The sequence below is a fragment of the Sceloporus undulatus genome, chromosome 1, assembly GCF_019175285.1.
Source record: "Sceloporus undulatus isolate JIND9_A2432 ecotype Alabama chromosome 1, SceUnd_v1.1, whole genome shotgun sequence".
Taxonomy (NCBI): Eukaryota; Metazoa; Chordata; class Lepidosauria; order Squamata; family Phrynosomatidae; genus Sceloporus; species Sceloporus undulatus.
The window spans coordinates 8,682,843-8,703,784 of record NC_056522.1 but is presented as its reverse complement, the minus strand read 5'-3'; the positions used below and the strand labels follow the sequence as shown (position 1 = coordinate 8,703,784).

Below are 20,942 nucleotides of genomic sequence, written 5' to 3'. Positions count from 1 at the left end.
CATCTATGCATGATGTAGAATCAAATTCCCTCATTGTGTAGGCTGAATTCATGTAGAAGTTTGGGTGTGCTCCTGGACTCCATTCTGAGCCTGAATACCCAGGTTTCAGCAGTGGCCAGGAGTGCATTTGCATAGTTAAAACCATCTGCGCCCATGGCTATGGCTATGGCAACACATGCCTTGATGATGATGATGATTTTATTTTCTTATATCCCACCTTTCTCCCAATACAGGGACTCAAGGCATCACACTGGACTACTACAACACACTTTACATGGGGATGACACTGGAAATTGTTCAGAAACTTCAGTGGGTACAAAACGCTGCAACCAGAATGCCGACTGGAGCCAATTATAGGGAACATATTACTTCTGTACTGAAATAGCTTCACTGGCTACCCATATATTTCCAAGAACAATTCAAAGTGCTGGCTGTGACCTATAAAGCCCTATATGGTTTAGGTCCAGATAATTTGAGCTCTAAGGGCTCGTTCCCACTACAATTTCCAAAGAATTGTAGATCAGGGTATATGACTCTCATTCCCATTTGAAATCGATTCCGATCCTTATTTGATCGATTTCAGTTGGGATAAAGTGGGGCAAACGCAAAAAAACAAAAAACAAACCAAAAAAACCTTGGGGTTTTTTTAATAGTAGTTTCAAAGTGGTTCTTTTCAGAAGAATCGATTCTGAAGTGTGTCCAATAAGTGGGAACGCCAGATCAGAATCAATTCATTCTGAAGGGAGGAACAAATGGCAGAGGGATTTGTACTGCATCTCTCCACCCACCATAATAAAATGCATTGGAGCTACTAGCCTTCACTGATAGTCCAAGAACACCTTTATCAAAACCTTGGACCCCTTTAAGAGTCCTTAATTCAGAGCATTCATGGAATAACCTAGGTGGAATATCTGTTGAATAAATTCTGCTTTGATCCTCTTAATTACAGTATATATTTCCACATGGCAATTTCTGTTGCTTCTTCTTATGAAACCATACTTACACTAACTCTGTGGTTTCTTTATTCAACAGTAATTTGGTGGTTGATGAAGTTCTCATTTTTATTTGTAATTTGCAACTGTAATTTGGTGATTACTGGAGCTTTCAGTTCTTATCTCCTAGAAAATAAATGATGATGATGATGATGATGATGATGATGATGATGATGAATAAATAATTCCTCCATATGACTGAAACTTTGCAAACAGAAGAAGAATCACTTTTCATTTTTCACTCTTCCAGTTCAAAAACTATTTGATGTGACTCTGAAATGGATCACAAAAGGCTTTTGGTCCCAAAAGGCCTGGCAAAGCAGCTGGTCAGGAACTGTCCATGCTTCAAGTAGAGCTGTTGACCCAATTGCATTTGCTATTTTAAAAATGCTTTTTATTATAAAACATATATAACATATAATAAACACATAACACATAACTGCATAACTCATACCCACATATGTTGTATATAGGATGAATTGTACATATGTATGACTGAAGGGTGAAGTGGGACTTAATTGCATTTGCCTACATGTTGGTGAATTTCAAAATTCACATAGGCCTGTTACAGACAGGCCAAAATAAAGCTGCTTCGAGTCACTTTGCAGGTATGGTATTTCAATGATGCATGCATCCTAAGAGTCCAAACGCCACACCAAAGCCACGCTCTGGTCCTAAGGACTGGAGTGCAGCTTTGGTGTGGCTTTTGGACTCTTAGGATTCATGCATCATTGAAATACCATACCTCCAAAGTGACTCGAAGCAGCTTTATTTTGACCTGTCTGTAACAGGCCATAGTCAGTTTGCCTTAGTTTGGAGGAAACAAACTGATTCGGGCCATTGTCATTTTAATAGATATTTGTAGTTTGAAAATTTAACTTTTGGTATTTCTACACGACAAATAGTGCAGCTTAGCACCAACTTTAACTGTCTTATCTCCATCCGACATAATTTTTGCAAATTTAATTGTTGGTACACTACAAATACTGCAGCTTAGCACCAACTTTGACTGCCTTATCTCCATCCTTTATCTTCCTGAGCTGCAAAAATAGTGTCAAATTAAACCTGCATTCTAAGTGAAATAATAAATAATAATAAAAATTTTATTTGTGTTTCCCCACCTCTCCCAATTGGATCAAAGCGGGGTTACAGACTAATAAAATCACTGTACGTATAATTAAAATTCTCTAACCAATTATGAAGATTAAATCCAACATATTAACTAAACATTAAGAATAACCATACACTACACAATACAGTACAATCGGCAAATAAGCAGCATCTCATTCAGAGGCATGTCAGTCATTATCTTATAACATATCTGTATATGCTTGGCGGAATAGTTCAGTTTTCACTGCTTTCCTGAATATCTCTACTAGGGTGCCAATCGGATGTCCTCAGGAAGGCTGTTCCACAGTCTTGGAGCCCTTATTGAAAAGGCTCTTTGTGAAGTGGAAGCATATTTGGGATTCGTAGTTTCCAATAAATTCTTGCCCGATGTTCTAAGGGTGTGGGGCGGATTGTATGGGGAGAGGCGGTCCCACAAGTAACTCAGACCTGCACCATATAGGGCTTTATAGGTCATAACCAACACCTTGTATTGTGCCCAGAAGATAACAGAGAGCCAGTGATGAGCTTTCAAAATAGGTGTTATATGGTCAGACCTTGAAGAACCGGTGACCAGTCTGACTGCCATATTTTGTACTAATTCAAGCTTCCGAACTTGGTACAAGGGTAGCTCCAAGTAGAGTACATTACAGAAGTCTAGATGAGAGGTTACCAGAGCGTATACCACTGTTTCAAGGTCCCTTCAGTCCAGGTAGGGTGGCAGTTGGCGTATCAACTGAAGTTGATAGCAAGCACTTCTGGCCGTCGCATCTACTTGAGATGTCAACTACAGGGATGAATCCAGAAGTACTCCTAGACTGCAAACTTTGTCCTTCAGGGGAAGTGTGACCCCATCAAATAAACATGAATTCTGGCAAACTCCATAGCTGTGCTATCTCTGGGCTCAGGCAAAACAAATCCATGGACAGAATAGTTGCCCTTTTCCTACTAAAGGCTTCACAGAGCTTAAAAACCTTTGCATTTTCAATACTGATTCTCTGTAAAAGATTATTTTTCATGCACTACTACTAAATGAATGTCTCAACACCAGATAGAACATTTGGGGCTTGTTTCCCCTATGAAATACAGCGAATTGCTGATCAGTGTAAAAGACCCTCATTCCCATTTGAATGGCTCATGAGATTGAATTCTGTCATAATACAGTGAGGCAAAGGCAAAAAACCCTAGTTTTTCCAGAGAGTAGTTAGAATGTGGTTCTTTTCAGAAGAACTGAATCTGAAGCAAGTTCAGTAAGTGGGAATGACAGATCAGAATCAGATCATTGTGGAGGGGAGAGACTAATGGCAGAAGGGCTTTTACCATCCCTTCCCAGTTTTTGGCAGATCCACCATTTCCTCCCTCTCAGCACTGCCTTTGTAATATTTTTTTTTAAAAAAATTAAATTGATAGAATATTCAATTGACTGGGGGCAATTAGCTTACAGTTGTAAACCACTTAGAAACTGCTTAGGCAGTATGAAGTGGTATATAAATGAAGCTACTATTGCTATAGCTTCTATGGAACGGAATCACGACTTGAGAAAGCCCGATATTTGGAGGAAAGGAGAGTTCACTCTGTAAATGTGGACTGCAACACAACTTTAATGTTGATGTAAAGTTAACGTAACGTTAATGTAAACTTAACTAATTAATTAAGGTATGCAACTCTTCTGGTAAATTCCAATGCTGGGAGCTGAATGAAGACACCAAGTGTGCAACTTTTGAAAGATTTATCTGTAACAAGAATGAGAACTAGAGAAGTAATAGGATTTGAAAAAGAAAAAGACTGGCAAATCATAATGATCTAAACACTAGATAAAATATCCAGGTGTAACTATGCTGGTCATACAACAAAGTACAATAACATCCAAAATCCACGAAACAGTTGGGCTAACAAAAAAGCACAAAATACAAGATGCAAACTTTGAAGATCTTCTGGCAAAGGTGTTATAATTATACAATAGAATGAAAAAATATGACAACCACCCTTAACACAACCTTGGACCCCTTTAAGAGTCCTTAATTCAAAGCATTCATGGAACAACCTAGGTGGAAATTTCCACATGGCAATTTCTGTTGCTTCTTCTTATGAAACCATACTTGCACTAACTCTGTGGTTTCTTTATTCAACAGTAATTTGGTGGTTGATGAAGTTCTCATTTTTATTTGTAATTTGTAACTGGAATTTGGTGATTGCTGGAGCTTTCTATTCTTATCTCCTAGAAAATAAATGATGATGATGAATAAATAATTCCCACATATGACTGAAATTTTGTGAACAGAAGAAGAATCACTTTTCATTTTTCACTCTTCATTTCAAAAACTATTTGATGTGACTCTGGAATGGATCAAAAAAGGTTTTTTGTCCTAAAGGGCCTGGCAAAGGGGCTGGTCAGGAACTGTTAATACTGTAATCAAGATTAGAATATGCTTCAAGTAGGGCTGTTGACACAATTATATTTGCTTTTTTAAAAATGGTTTTTATTATAAAACATTTATAATATATAGCAAACACATAACACATAACTGCATAACTCATACCTATGTAGGTTGTATGTAGGACGAATGTCTACATATGTATGACTGAAGGGTGAGGTGGGACTTAATTGCATTTACCTACGTGTTGGCTTTCAAAATTCACATAGTCAATTTGCCTTAGTTTGGAGGAAACAACTTGATTCAGGCCATTGTCTTTTTAATAGATATTTGTAGTTTACGAATTTAACTTTTGGTATAACTACACTACAAATACTGCAGCTTAGCACCAACTTTGACTGCCTTATCTCCATCCTTTATCTTCCTGAGCTGCAAAAATAGAGTCAAATTAAACCTGCATTCTAAGTGAAATAAACAAGAACTCTGGCATACTCCAAACTGGCAATCTCAGGGCTCAGGCAAAACAGAACCATGGACAGAACAGTTGCCCTTTTCCTACTAAAGGCTTCACAGAGCTTAAAAACTTCTGCATTTTTAATACTGATTCTCTGTAAAAGAATAATTTTCATGCACTATTACTAAATGAATGTCTCAACACCAGATATAACATTTGGGGCTTGTTTCCACTATGAAATACAGTGAATTGCCAATCGGTGTAAAAGACTCTCATTCCCATTTGAATGGCTCATGTGATCAAATCCTGTCATAATACCTTCAGGCAAAGGCAAAAAAACCTAGTTTTTCCAGAGAGTACTTACAATGTGGTTCTTTTCAGAAGAACTGAATCTGAAGTAAGTTCAATAAGTGGGAACAGCAGATCAGAATCAGATCATTGTGGAGGGGAGAGACTAATGGCAGAAGGGCTTTTACCATCCCTTCCCAGTTTTTGGCAGATCCACCATTTCCTCCCTCTCAGCACTGCCTTTATACTTTAAAAAAAAATTAAATTGGTAGAATATTCGATTGACTGATTTTGCAACTACTTGCTACTTGCTAAGGCAAATAGTTGCAAAAGGAATTAATTGAATATGTGATCAATTTATTTATATATTTATTTAATTCCAAGAACACCTTGGGTGATCCAACTGTAGCAGGGGTCTGAGAGGGACATTGGGGGTTTCCTTCTCCCCTACCACCCTTGGATCACACCTTCCCCTCTTCTTAGAAAGTACATGATGACTCATTGTCCACTAAAGGCAATTCTGTTAGTATTTTGAAAGATGGATAGGAGGGTACCATGATTGGCTTTAAAAAGTGACTTGCACATGACCATCTAAGGAATTTGTGGCTGAGGCCTCAACAATTCAATGTGTTGTCATTACTATATGTTGCAATTTCTGGGATACTTTAAAAGCTACAGAAATGTCACCTTTTCTCATTCTTGGATTCTTTTGTCCAAACATAAGACACTCACAATCAAATATCAGCAGTTTATTTTGCATCACTATGAAGATTTATGGGTTTCTCTTCCTTGTCCTCTTCTTGATGCTCTTTCCTGATCCAGGTAATTCATTTGTTGGTGTGGGGCAGGGGTGGATCTCATATCTGAAAAAATAACATTTTGAAATAAATTGGTCACTTCATCCAAAAGGATCTCTTTTCTCTTTCAGTATTGTTTCTACCTTCTCTTTTCTGATATCCATCCTCTACAATTTAGATTGTGGCTGTTGTTGATAGTTTTGCTGTTATCTGATGTAAAGGTGACTCTGACTTATGGTGACCCTATGAATGGGAGACCTCCAAGGCTCCTATCTTGAACCACATTTCATACGTCTTACAGACTCAGAGCCACAGCTTCTTTTATTGACTCTGTTCATCTATATTGACCTCCACTTTACGAAACATCATTATCTTTTCTAGTCAGTTATGTCTTCTCATGGTATGGCCAGTGTCTTGTCATCTTCACTTCTAAGAAGAGATTTTTGGCTTGATTTGCTCTAGGACCTAGTCATTTGTCTTTTTAACAGTCCACAGTCTCTTCAGTATCTCCAATATGACATTTTAACTGAGTTTATATTCTTCCTATCCACTTCCTTCACTCTCCAGCTTTCACAGTGATACACAGAAATGGGGGATATGATGGCATGTAAAACCTAACTTTGGTATTCACTGTTATATCTTTACACTTCAAGATATGTTCCTTCATAGCTGCTCTTCCAAGTCCAAATCTTCCTCTGATTTCTTGACTATAGTCCCCTTCAGATTAACCAAGTCATGGGAAATCACAAACTGTTTCAGTGTTTTAATCTTTTCATTTAAAGTTATGAAACTCATCTATCATCATTATTTTTGTTAATGTTCAATTTAGACCTGACTTTGTACTTTCTTTCTTGACATTATTCAATAATCGTTCAAACTTTGTTATGCTGCTAGTAGAATGGTATCATCTGCATATCTTAAATTGTTGATGTTCCCTTCTCCAAATTTCCTTTCTACAAGTCTAATCCTGTTTTCCATATGATAAGTTCAGCATTCAAGTTAAATAGATAGGGTGATAAAATGCTGCCTTGCCTGACCCCTTTGCCAATTGGAAACCACTGTGTTTCTCCATATTCTGTCCTAATGCAATGGTGGTACATGCTCTGGTAACCTCTTGATTGGATTTCTGTAATGCACTCTACATGGGGCAACCCTTGTACCAAACCTGGAAGCTTCAATTGGTGCAGAATATGGCAGCTAGGTTAGTCACTGGATGCCCCAGGACTAGCCATATAACCTACAAGATCTTCATTGGCTGCCCATTCGCTTCCGGACTCAATACAAGGTGTTGGTTATTACCTACAAAGCCCTAAATGGCTTGGGCCCAGGGTACTTGGAGGACTGCCTCTCCCCATATAATCCGCCCCGCACTCTCAGATCAGCCGGGAAGCAATTGTTGGGGGTTCCTAATGCGAAGTACATCTCGACTGCACAGAGGGCATTTTCCAACTCGGCCCTGCAACTTTGGAACTCTCTTCCTGGCGAGCTCCGCTCGGTTACCTCCCTTGACCTATTTAGGAAGAGGTTGAAGACCTACCTCTTCCAACAGGCTTTCCCCCATGCATGACATCTGTTCTCCCCCACCACACTAGGAGTTTTAAGCTAGTTTTTGCTGTGGTTTTAAACTCTGTAATTTTTACTGTGGTTTTAATTTTTTGTATTTTTAGATGTTTTTATGTTGTAGATAAATTGTACATTGTTCTGTACCCTTGTTGTAACCTGCTTTGATCTCTGGAAAAGCGGGCTATAAATAAACAGTATTATTATTATTATTATTATTATTATTATTATTATTATTATTATTAACCTCTTGCTCCGAGTACAGGTTCAATCAAATATTGTGGTACACCTATTCTTTAGAAGTGATCCATACTTTTTAAATTAATGGCAATATTAATATTAATAATAGGGAAGGTAGTAAAGGTTGTGACATGTGATCTTCTATCGCCCTCGCCTAAAAAAAATTCTGTGTTTCCTCCTGCTTCTTTGGATGAACTCTCTACATTTCTGAACACTTCCAAGACTGCAGCTTGCTCTCTGGACCCAATTCCTACTCCTCTTCTAATTTCTATCGCTCCTTCTTTTCTGCTCTCGCTTCTCCATATCTTCAATCTCTCTCTCTCTCTACAGGCTCCTTCCCCTCAGTCTTCAAACATGCTTTTAAAAATAGTTGGGGATGAATTGTCTTGAGAACTAAATAGATAAACGCCTCTGCAATCAGTAGGCTATTAACACATATTTTAGTTTTGGGGGGGAAAAACAAGATTGGGTACTCAGGATGCCAGGGTTCCTTGCACTTGGGAAGCCCTTTTCTCATTCATTCCTGATGTGGGTAGTCTCTCCATGTATGTGTATGAGAGGGGTTGTGGTTGTGACATGCATCCTGCAACTTTTCTGGGGAATCCTTTGTTCTGTTTTGGATAGTTCCCGGCAAACTGTCCTAACTACAGTGGCATTACTGGGGGGAGGGGGGTGTACAGACTTCACCAGGTGTCACCCTAAGGGGCGATGACACCACTGCTCCTCAAACACCTACCTTTGGGCAGTAATGGGCTGTGGCAATTATCTGCTTCCCTTTAAAATGCTTTAAGACATGGTGGGAGTGAGGTGGGGCTATGTGGGAGGAAAAAGGAAAGGCTCCAGAATTTTTTTAAATTAAAATTTCAGTAGTTTTTTGTTGGTTTTTTGGGCTATGTGGCTATGTTCTAGAAGAGTTTTTTCCTGACATTTCACCAGCATCTGTGGCTGGCATCTTCAGATGCTGGCAAAACATCAGGAAGAAACTCTTCTAGAACATGGCCAAAAAACCCCCACAAAAAACTGTCTTCAGAGAATGTTTGCCTGGGAAAAGGTGGGTACATATATACCTGGGAATGCAAGAGTGATTTGCATGTATATTGTTCTGTGGCTGATGGTGAAACATCAGGAGTAAACTCTTCTAGAACATGGCCACATAGCCTGAAAAACCCACAAAAAACTATGGATGCCAGCCATGAAAGCCTTCGACTTCACCTTAAAATTTCAATGTTTTTTTTTTAAATTAAAAATAGAAATTTATAAAGAAAAATATTCTTTTAAATTTTTCTTTAAAAACAACACATTTTAACCAAACCTCCACTATGTATATGTAAAGACATTTAGGTTGGGCCTATGACATTCTGATATGAAGATGTAATTTTAATTTTGCTAGGTTTTCTATGTCACAAATATTAGCATTACATTCCGTGGTATGTGGGAATTATGATTTACGAGTAACATTAGTATGAACAAGCATTACTAAGGATTCTGTATGGTGTGAAATGGGAGGAGGTCAATGGTGGGGTGACACCATGAAGTTTATTGCATTTTAAAAAAACAAACACTACTTATCCCCGACAGGATACAGAGCGTTTCAGATTATTAGCTGGTTTTTTTCACATGTAAATTACTGCCAATGCCCCTGGGTGCCTGAAACCCTCATGCAGCCCAGGTCCGAAACGCAACTGTATCCCATTGGGGATAAGACACTTTTTAAAAAATGAGATAAACTGCAAAAAGTTACCACACTGCATGACACCAACCCTACTAATACCACTGCCTAACTCTATTGTATTTCCCCCCAAAACGTATGCCATTTTCTTTTCTTTTTTAAAACAAGGATTAGATGGCCATCTGTAGGGGTTACTTTGATTGTGTATTCCTGCAGGGCAGAATTGGGTTGGACCTGATGACCCTTGGGGTCTCTTCCAACTCTATGATTTTTTCTCTATCTCTGTGCAGACGTTACCCAACCTCTAGGCCATATTTCCCCTATCTCTCTGCAATCTTTTCTGTATGTGCTGTCTATCAATGCCAGGCCTCCATTTTGTATCCTTTCATTCTTGTAGCCCCCCCCCCCTCCATAAGATAACCTGAGGTGGGGTTGTGTCGCACGGTTGCACCAACAAGGCACTCCACAAAATCTTGATCTCTGGGAGTTCCAGTCCAATGCCAAAACACTATTCCCATTGGTGGTAGATTAAAATCCACAATGTAAACACAAAGCATTATTCCTTCCAGATAAATTAGATGAGGCCCATATGGTTCTTCCCACAGTCATATTGCAGCTTCTCAGAGTTTTCCTAACACATAAAACTATTTCTCACCCCTATATTTTTTTTCTTTTGCTAGGATACACCAGAGGGATTAGGACTCGATCTCAATGCCAACGTCAAGGAGGCTTCTGTACTTTACGGTATCAAAATGTCTGTCCTTATTCTTCGCCCCAAATTGGAAAATGCAGTGCTTCGTCAGTTTGCTGCAAACAGTGAGTTTCTTTCTTTTTAAATTAAATAATTTTTAATGATTTAATTAAACAAATAACATTATTATTTTAAAATTAGTAATAGTTTCTATTTAGATAATGGAATTACACACTGTACAGACAACAACCACCACCACAACAACAACACTTGTAACAATAATAAAAAACTTGGACAATATATCTAGATTTAAAAGGAAGGTAAAAAGAAAGTAATTACACAATATACTTATTGATCTAAAATTAAAAGGGAAATACATCTTTGCAAAGTTTTACACATGACTTCAGCATATGAACTGTGCAAGAGGGGCTACTGACATAGTAGGAAAAAGGAAACCAAACACTATAAAAAACTTGTCAGTCATTAATATGCTCTTTCGAAACCTTGGATATAGCAATCGATTTCTCGACTAGAGCAAAAATTCCATAACCTGCCTCTTTAATAGTCCAAAGATAATTTAGCAACACCATTCCAGTTTATGGTAATTTCTAAACAAGCAGCTTCACATATAAAACAAATTATTTTTAATAATGAACCTGTGAACCTTCCTTGATAAATGCAGACAGGAATTCTGGATAATCTACATCAATAAAGGAGCTGTTTTCCCCCCCACAGGAGATCTGGTTAAAACAATGAGATACTCAATTTTCCAAGAAGACGAAGACGGCTCCTGATTTAATGCAAATATCTGTTCCTGCTTTGTAGTAACATTAAGACTCCTGAGAATGCTCCTGCGGATCTTTTCTGAAAAATAGAAAACAGAAAAATATCAGTTGCTTTTCCCATCATGTAATAAAATCGCAATATGCTGGCTTTCTGTTGCTGAGACAGACTCATTAATTTGTTCCTGTTTGACCGTAATAGATAAGAAAGCTGAGCCAAGACTAACAAATTGAATATCAACCCGGAGAAAAGTAGGATACTACACTTGGGCAGTAGAAATCAACGGTACAGATATAGGATGGGGAATACCTGGCATGACAACAGTATATGTGAAAAGGATCTAGGGCCTTATTCTCACTGAGGTTTAAATCGGATCATATGGAATTATGATCCAATTTAAACCACTTTAGTTCCCATTGGCAAATCGATTTGGAATCGATTCGCCAAGGGGGGGGTTAGGGTTTCCCCCCATTAAACCCATGTTAAAAAGACGCTGGGTTTTGCCACTCCTTTTTGGGTTGAATCGATCTGAGGTCACTGAAATGAATACCCACATTGTTGGGGGCAATTACAGTGGTGCCTCGGGTTACGAAATTAATTCGTTCCGCGGCTAATTTCGTAACCCGAAAAACCTTCGTAACCCGAATTGCCATAGGCGCTAATGGGGAAAAAGCCGCGGCTCTGCCGCGGCTCCATTTAAAACAGCGCCGGAGTTTTTTCGTAACCCGAAAAAACTTTCGTAACCCGAAACAATAAATCCCTATGGGATTTTTTCGTATCCCGAAAAATTCGTAACCTGGGTATTTCGTATCCCGAGGTACCACTGTAGCTTACACTTTGTAAACCACTTAGGGAGTGCTTAAGTGCACCGATAAGTGGTATAGAGATGTACTTGCTATTGCTATGAGAGTTAAAATGGTGTCAAACTGCATTGTTTCTGTAGTTCAGAAAAGACCATTGTGTGTATCCAACCCAAGGAGGGTATGGCATACCATCAATTCAATGGAGATTAGATGGTGTGATCCTTTATTACCTCCTGCCATATTCAGAAAAGTCTAGACAGACTCTGAAAGAGAAGGTGAACCAGGCTTAGGTTTAGTTCGCATCAGTGTTTTTTCATTGGCTTCTCTTTCCAATGCTGGGCTTCATTTTTGGAACCATTGAAGTTAAGAACTGATTGTTTCACTGCCCCTGAGAAGGTACAGAGAGACATTCCTAAATCCTTTGAGCAATTGCAGAATACACATATCATGGAAACACTTTAGACAAGGGTCCATATGATTGTCTGGTATTTGGGAAACAGCAGTCACAAGCAGAGTTATTAATATTTATAGGGAAAACAGAAGAGTTGGGCAGTAGCAGCAACATCATTATTGGTTTAATTTCATGATTATTACTGAAATTAATTTTATGGGGAGTTGTTAAAAAATTATCTGCACCAGGTGTCAAATACTCAGGGTACACCACTGCTTTGATGACCTGTTGTTTTCATGTGCCTTCAAGTCATTTCTGACTTGAATTACAATTACCATATTATAGGGTTTTCCTGGCAAGATTTGTACAGAGGGGGTTTGCTTTTGCCTTCCTCTGAGCCTGAGCATGTGTGACTTGCCCAGGGGTTTCTGTGGCCAAGCAGGGATTTGAACCCTGGTCTCCCTGTGTCCTAGTCCAACAGACTACTATATCACACTTCCACTCTTCCTCCCAATATGTCATTGTGTCACTGAGCACCCTGAATTTAAAATTCAGACCATATGCATAAATGTTGTTTGTCACTTTTAAGATACTTCCTCATTCCAGAAATAATCTATAGGGGTTGTTTTTGTAAGTGCATAACTACACCATTCAAAGAGATAAACACTGGAGAAGTGACAAGTACAGCTAACTTTGCACATCTGAAAGCTTCTGGGGCCCTAGAGGCTTGCATAACTTTTCACCTCTACTAGTTCAGGATGTACTTGCCATCACTGTTGGAGTGAGACCTACCTACCTTTCTTTCTTTCCTTCTTTCCTTCTTTCTTTTTTATTACAGCTTTTAAGATGAACTGGTAGTCTCCTGGTCAGTTCTTTTCGTACATCGAGACATTTCCCCACTTTCTTCTCGCAGAAGACCTGACCTGACAAATGCCTCAGTGGTTTCAGCAAAACATTTTGTTCATGGGAAGAATAGACTCTTCCTTTCCATGCCTATAAGGAGGCTAGATGGCCATTTGTTGGAGTTGCTTTGATTCTTTGTTCCTGCATGTCAGAAGGGGGGTTGATTGGATGGCCCCTGAGGTCTTTTCCAACTCTACCATTCTCTGTTATAACTATTTTTTTTAAAAAAAGTTCAAGACATAGTTGATTCCAAATCTCTCCCCTCCCTCCCTTCTCCTTTTCCTGCTATTTTTGGCAGTTTTGACAACCTCTGGAAGTTCCTAGAGAGTAAAACAAATGGCTACTAGATGCATTCAAGTTTCCCACTCCTGGTGTAAAGCGGTGTGTGTGTGTGTGTGTGTGTGTGTGTGTGTGTGCACACGCACACACACGCACACACACATGTATATATATATATATATGTATATGTGTGTGTATATATATATATATATATAGAGAGAGAGAGAGAGAGAGCACATGGCACAGTGATTTGAGAGTCAGATTATGACTCTGAAGACCAGAGTTCAAATCCCAGCTCAGCCATGTAAACCCACTAGGTGACCTTGGTGAAGGTTTACTCTCTCAGTGTCTTGGACTGCAGCCAGCACACACAAACACACACCAATAAGAATAGCTTAGCACAGTAACTGGAAACAGTACACAGACCTTGCAAGGAGTAAGCATGAGAGCAGTCCAAAAGCCAAGCCAAAGCCAGGATACCAGGAGTCAGAGGAGTTTATCGCACACGCGTTTGTAAACGATCCGAGGTCTGTATGGGAACGGAACGGATTTTATCGCACAGCCTCGTTACCGACACGTTTACAGTGCATACCCGTTCCGTTCCGTTCGCGTAAAATGTCCCCAACGATTTATTTCCGTCCTCCATCTCCAGTAAACGTTATGAGAACGGAAAATCCCCCATGTGCGATATCCTATGCGTTCCAATTCCATCCCCGTCCAGTCCCTACAGTACATGACTTTAGGACCTAAAATGTCCAACATTTTGGTGCTGCATTTGTCCTACTGTTTGTTCTACATTTTGTCCTACATTTATTCCCTGGCGATAGTGGACTATAATGGCAACATAATGGTAGCTTTGCCTGAAATATCCAATTAATTCAGGGACAAATGAAAGAACAAAGCTATGGAGAAAATCTACCTTGTTCTTATAACATTTAAAAAAATTTTTTAACATTGATAGCTATATTTTGTCCTACTGTATGCACTAGTTTTCCGAGGACATTTACAGCAGTTCTAGATGGAGGGACATCACGTAATAGATAAATATTTCCTTTCGTTACTGTTGTGGATTTTTTTTATCAGTGATTACAACACTGTAGTGGCATTACATAAAGTACCTTGAATTAATATTTCGTGTTTTGTTGTGGGATTGCCCGTTTTAAGGAGTGGTATATTGATTTCTCAGTCAGAGAACTTCCCTGCCTACGAATTCTATACACCCCTCCTTAAAACTGTCAACCCCATAATGTGACAGGAGGCGGCTGCAATGTCTCTTCCGCGTTTTTGCAGATAGGGACAGCGAGTTTCCCAATATTCCTAGAGCTCCCTTTCGAAACCGCGTGCCAATTTTTTCCTGAACTGCGCATGCGCAAAGACAGGGGATGTTTGGGGCGTCATCGGGATGCGACCCGGCTGTGCAGTGAAATCCATTCACAGCAAGGTCCACAAACAACAACAGGTCATTCTATCAAAAAGCAGAGTGCAATAGCAATTGTTTTTGTTGCAATCATATAACGTTGACAACACTTAATGCGATAGCATTCGTCATCAGCCCATTTCCTGATCTGTCCGGCTTGTAGACATGAACAGAACGGGAAAACTGTAAGTGCGATAAGGTCCAGAGTCATCAAATCAGTCCAGGATCAAAGCAGCAAGAAGATAACAAGGTTCCAGTTCATTCCAAGGTCAAGGCAACAGGGAGTCAAGATACAAGGAGCAAGTGCCAGCAGCAATCACACCAAAGGATCGTGCAATAAACTCTGGCACTGAGTTGAGGCCTCTCTACAGCTTAAGTAAGGGAAACTCTCCCCCATGCCACCTGAGGCTGGTTTGCTAATTGCCTCTCTGCAATCCTTTTGGATCTGTGCCTGCAAGCACTCTCAGCCCTTCTCTGTTTGTAAGTAGGCACATCCAGGCAAGCTTCCTCCCCAGAGTCACCACTAGGCTGTTGCACCACAGGAGGCATCTCAGTAGCACTAGGACCTGGTTGAGCCTCCTCCTCTGGGGCTGGGAGAGCACAGCTGGGAGCTGGCAGAGCAGGATTAGCACCTGGTGTAGCCTCAATTAGTTCTTGCTCTGGAGGAGGCACATCTTCATTCTCCTCCTCTGAGAGCTGTTCTTGGCTGGCCATGACACTCAGCCTCAGAGGATGCCAATGGAAAAACTCTCTCTGAAGAAATGTGCCATGAAGTCCCCGTGATAGGTTTAGTCAAAAAAGACTTGAAGACACATTACAACATCAACGACTACGTGATTCTCGTGGGGATAAAACCATTAGTCAGGGGGGCATGTCACCTTAAGGGCCCAATTGGAAAGCATGGGAAATCTAGCACAATTGACCAGTTTGGGACCCGTGGTTCACAGGAGGCCCAGAATCAGCAGCCATTAGTGAGGCGTGGTCTTTCAGGGAGTCACATGGTCTCAAGGGGGGGTTAATGGGAACCCCTGGGGTTAGGGGGAGGGGTCAAATCACACACCCCTATGGATTATGGTTGGTCACAAGGCCTGGATGTCCTGCCTTACCATTTCCGGGGAAGGGACACACCCATCAGTTTGACAGGTCATCAATCCATACAATTTGACAGGTCATAAATCATTCTTGATAGGTCATAAATCATTATTGGGGGAGGGATCAAAAGGTCATAAAACATTCTAGAGGGTGGGGCAAAGGGGTCATAAATCATTCTAGGGGAGGAGCCAAAGGGTCATAAATAATTTTTTGACAGGAGCTACACTACATACTACTGGCGTTCCATAGCCTTCCATGATCTATGCAGTCAAAGGCTTTGCTGTAATCTACAAAGCGTATGATGATTTTCTTTTAAAACTGCCTTCTACACTCCATTAGCCATTATATATTTGCAATGTGATCCCTGGTGCCTCTTCCTTTCCCAAACCCTGCTTGGATCTCTGGGATTTCTCTCTCCATGTATGACTGGACCCTATGTTGTAGATTTTTGAACATGATTTTGTTCACGTGGGAGATTTGTGGATGGGGCTGTATTGATCACTTCCAATCTCTTGGCCATTATTTTGTTTTCCATATCTGTTTACATATGTTGTTTAGCACTAGAGTTGACTCTGGGCCTCTACAAACTGGCCTGAAAGGCCGACATGGGGGCAGAGTCAGGGTGTAGTGTGCTCACGACGCATGGTTGACTCCACCATGATGGCATGCGGCATAATGGCACGCCTCCGGCACTGTGTTTAGATGGCACAGTACTGGGGGAGCACCATATAGCCACACCACCTCCGGTATGATACCCTTTCGAGGATGCAAAAAAAGAGCCACTTTTTAGCACTCCTTTTTGCACCCTCGAAAGGCTGGTTCAGAGCCATGGCATGAGGTTGCCACGGCCCCAATTTGGCTGGGAAAGGGGCACCTTGAGGATGCCCCTTCAGGGATGTCTGTAAAGCCCCTTTGTCATTGTGGATTGGAACAGGTCTATTGGAATATCATCTGTTCCTAGAGTCTTGTCTTTTGCCATTTCCTTTATTGCAGCTGCCAATTTAGTTTTTAGAATTTTGGGTTCATATGGCTCTTCATTCCATGTGCCCTTCATATTGTCATCTCTTTTATATAACTCTTCTGTGTATTGCATCCATTGTCTTTTTATTACTTCCTGGTCTTGAATTTCATTATTTTTATTGTCATAAAACACAGTGGTTCTTGATTTGAACTTTCCCTTGATTTCTCGAATCTTGTGGAATAGGTCTCGTTTTCTTTCCTTTTTGTTGTTCTTTTCTATTTCTCTACATTTGTCATTGCAGTTATTTCCCTTATCTTTGCACACTAGTTATTGTACAATTGCATTCATGGTTCTCAGTTTATTCCTATCTCCTTTTTGTTTTGCTTTTCTTTCCTTTATTGCTTGTAGCTTTTTATCTGTCACCCATGGTTTCTTCACTTTCCTTCTGTCTGTTAGAAATGTTTTTATACATTCTTTTTTCATTATGTCCCTGGCTTCAGACCAAAGCTCTTCTGGTCCATAATCTATTATTCTTAATAATGCAAATCTGTTCCTTATATTGTTAATGAATTCTGTGGAAATGTTGTTTAAAATGTATTTTGGTATGATGACTGGTTTTGTTTTCTTCTTGAATTTTACTTTTATTTTTGAAATGAGTGATCTGTGCTACAATCAGCACCTGGTCTAGTCTTGGTCACCAGTATGGAGCTTTGCCATCTTTTACTTCCAATTATGTAATCTATTTGGGTTTTTTGTTGGCCATCTGATGATGTCCATGTGTTTAACCTTTTCTTTGGTTGTATGAAAAATGTGTTTACAATGAATAGGTTGTTGGCTTCACAAAAATCCATCAGACACTCACCTGCTTTAATCCTTTTGCCTAGACCACATCTAGCTACTGTTTTTGATTCTTCCTTATTTCCAATGTTTGTGTTCTCCAATGTTCAGTTTGACATCCTGTGTTGATGTGCTGTCAATTTCTTCCTACACTCCTTCATAAAATCTATTAATTGCTTCTTGTTCTGTCTCAGTGGCTGGTGCATAATACTTGAATTATGATGATATTCATACGTTTCCTATGTGTTGGCTTTCAAGATTCACTTAGTCAATTTGCTCTAATTTGGAGGAAACAACTCGATTCTGGCCATTGATTTTTAAATAGATATTTGTAGTTTGCAAATTTAACTGTTGGTACATCTACACTGTACAAATACTGCAGCTTAACATCAACCTTATCTGCCTTGTCTCCAGCCTACAGAATTTTGGGATTTGTAGTTTTGTACCATTTAACTTTCTAAGCTACAAAAATAGTGTCAAATTAAACCTTCATTCTGAGAAAAAAATATTTATTTTAAACATGAACTCTGGCAAACTCCATAACTGTGCTATCTCTGGGCTCAGGCAAAACAAAACCATGGACACAACAGTTACCCTTTCCCTGTCAAAGCCTTCACAGAGATTACGAACGTCTGTATTTTCAATACTGGTTCTCTGTAAAAGACTAATTTTTATGCACTACTACTAAACATAAGATAGAACAGTTGGGGACTTTTCATCTCTCCCCTTCCTACCCCCCCTTTCCATCCCCCTGAACTTTAAAAGTACATGATGCCTCATTGTCCACTAAAGGCAATTCTGTTAGTACTTTGATAGATATGAGGGTCCCATGACTGGCTGAAAAAATGATTTGTAAAAGCTACAGAAATGTCACCTTTTCTCATTCTTGCATTCTTTTGTCCAAACATAACAAATTCACAATCTAATATCAACAATTTATTTTTGCATCACTATGAAGATTTATGGTTTTCTCTTCCTTATCCTCTCCTTGATGCTCTTTCCTGGTCCAGGTAATTCATTTCTTGATGTGTGGCATATCTGGAAAAAATAACATTGTGAAATAAATTGGTCAATTCAACCCCCCCCCCCCCCCCCCAAAAAAAAAGGATCTCTTTTCTCTCTCAGTATTGTTTCTACCTTCTCTTTTTCTGATATCCATCCTCTAGAATTTAGATTGTGGCTGTTGTTGATAGTTTTGTTATTATATGCTGTTAAGGTGACTTTGACTCATGGTGACCCTATGAATGGGAGACCTCCAAAGCCTCCTAACTTAAACCACATTTCATATGTCTTGCTGACTCAGAGCCACAGCTTCATTTGTTGAGTCTGTTCACCTATATTGACCTCTACTTTACCAAACATTATTGTATTTTCTAGTAAGTTATGACTTCTCGTGATATGGCCAGTGTATGACAGTCTCAGTTCACTCATCTTCGCTTCTAAGAAGAGGAGACTTTTGGCTTGATTTGCTCTAGGACTTAGTCATTTGTCTTTTTAACAGTCCACCATGTCTGCAGTTCTAACTCTTTGTTATTCTACTAGAATGGTATCTTCCTCATATGTTAAATTCTTGATGTTCTTTCCTCGAATTTTCACACCTCCTTCCTACAAGTCTAATCCTGTTTTCTAAATGATACATTCAGCATTCAAGTTAAATAGATAGGGTGATAAAATGCTGCCTTGCCTGACCCCTTTGCCAATTGGAAACCACTGTGTTTCTCCATATACTGTCCTAATGTAACCTCTTGCCCTGAGTACAGGTTCAATCAAATATTGTGGCACACCTATTCTTTAAGAGTGATCCATACTTTTTATAGTAATACAGTGGTACCCCGGGATACGAATGCGCCGCCTTACGAAATTTCCGGGTTACGAAAAAAATCAATAGGAAAAAACTGTTCCGGGTTACGAAGGTTTTTTCGGGTTACGAAAAAATTTTTGGTGCTTTTTGGCGCTATTTCGCACGAAATCGCGGCTTTTCCCCATTAGCGCCTATGGCTTTTTCGGCTTACGAAGCATTTCGGGTTACGAACGCGGCGGCGGAACGAATTATTTTCGTAACCCGGGGTACCACTGTAATAATAATAGAGAAGGTAGTAAAGGTTGTGATATGTGATCTTGTTAAAAAGGAAACTTGCGAAACTTATGATACTTGTGACATTGGTGTCAGACTATCCATTTCACATATCTTAAAATTGGGCTGAAATGTATAACTTGGATAAGTTTTTTTTTGGGGGGGGAGTAAAAACCCCAGAACCCACCCGTTGTTAATTTTAGAGGGAGTCAATAATGGCTATGTCAGTAATGGCTAAAGGTTGTGAAATGGGAACTTTTTAAAAAGGAAACTTGTGAAACTTGTGATATTTGTGATATTGGTATCAGACTACCCAGTTCACATATCTTAAAATTAGACTGAAATGTACAACTTGGATAAGCTTTTTTGGTGGCAGTTCAACTCCCAGAATCCACCAATTGGTAATTTTAGATGGAGGATTCTAGAACTTGGAGTCAATAGTGGCCCATGCCCTAAGAAGATGCAGCCTTCTTCCATAGGGGTCAACCAATAGGATATAGTCACGTTTCGGATTATTAGCTGTTTTTATCACATTTAAATTGCTGTGTGACTGAAACTCGCATTCCGGGCAGGTCCGAAATGTGACTGTATACTACTGGAATAAGTTGCTTTTTTAAAAAATGTGATAAACTCTAAAGAGTTATCACACTGGGTGACACCAGCCCTAGTGTTACCACTGCCTAACTCTGTTGCATTTCTCCCCAAAATGTATGTCACTTTCTTTTCTTTTTTAAAACAGAGGTCGGATGGCCATCTGTTAGGGGTGCTTTGATTGTGTATTCCTGCAGGGCAGAATTGGGTTGGACCTCATGACTCTTGAGGTCTCTTCCAACTCTATGATTCTATGATCTTTTCTCTGTCTCTGTGCAGACGTTACCCAACCTCTAGGCCATATTTCCCCTATCTCTCTGCAGTCTTTTCCGTATCTGCTTTCTGTCAGAGCCAGGCTTCCATTTTGTATAATTTTTTTCTTGTACGCCCCCCCCCCTTCATGAAATAACCTGAGCTGGGATTGTGGCACTCCACAAAATCCTGATCTCTGGGATTTCCAGTCCAATTCAGCACCTTATATCCTTGCAAGGTGCTTTTTGGTTGATCTCTTTATTTACATGTGTTATTCTCCTATATCAATTTCATCATAATTTCATGTTCATTAAGAATCGTGTATGTGTGTGTGTGTATTGGTTTAGAAGTTTTGTAGCACTCCTGTATTCATTAACATTCGTACT

The 20,942-nt window shown here is 39.6% G+C and overlaps 2 long non-coding RNA genes across 2 annotated transcripts; one reads left to right on the top strand and one right to left on the bottom strand.

The window, feature by feature from the left end:
* The first annotated feature begins 5,901 nt into the window (after nt 1-5,901).
* On the top strand, nt 5,902-11,106 carry LOC121915399. Its single transcript, XR_006100707.1, has 3 exons — nt 5,902-6,038; nt 10,163-10,298; nt 10,909-11,106. It is a non-coding gene; the product is annotated as an uncharacterized LOC121915399 (long non-coding RNA).
* LOC121915402 lies at nt 5,945-17,786 on the bottom strand. Its single transcript, XR_006100708.1, has 3 exons — nt 17,665-17,786; nt 10,138-11,037; nt 5,945-6,079 (listed from the first exon to the last, which is right to left on the bottom strand). It is a non-coding gene; the product is annotated as an uncharacterized LOC121915402 (long non-coding RNA).
* Nucleotides 17,787-20,942: the final 3,156 nt, after the last annotated feature.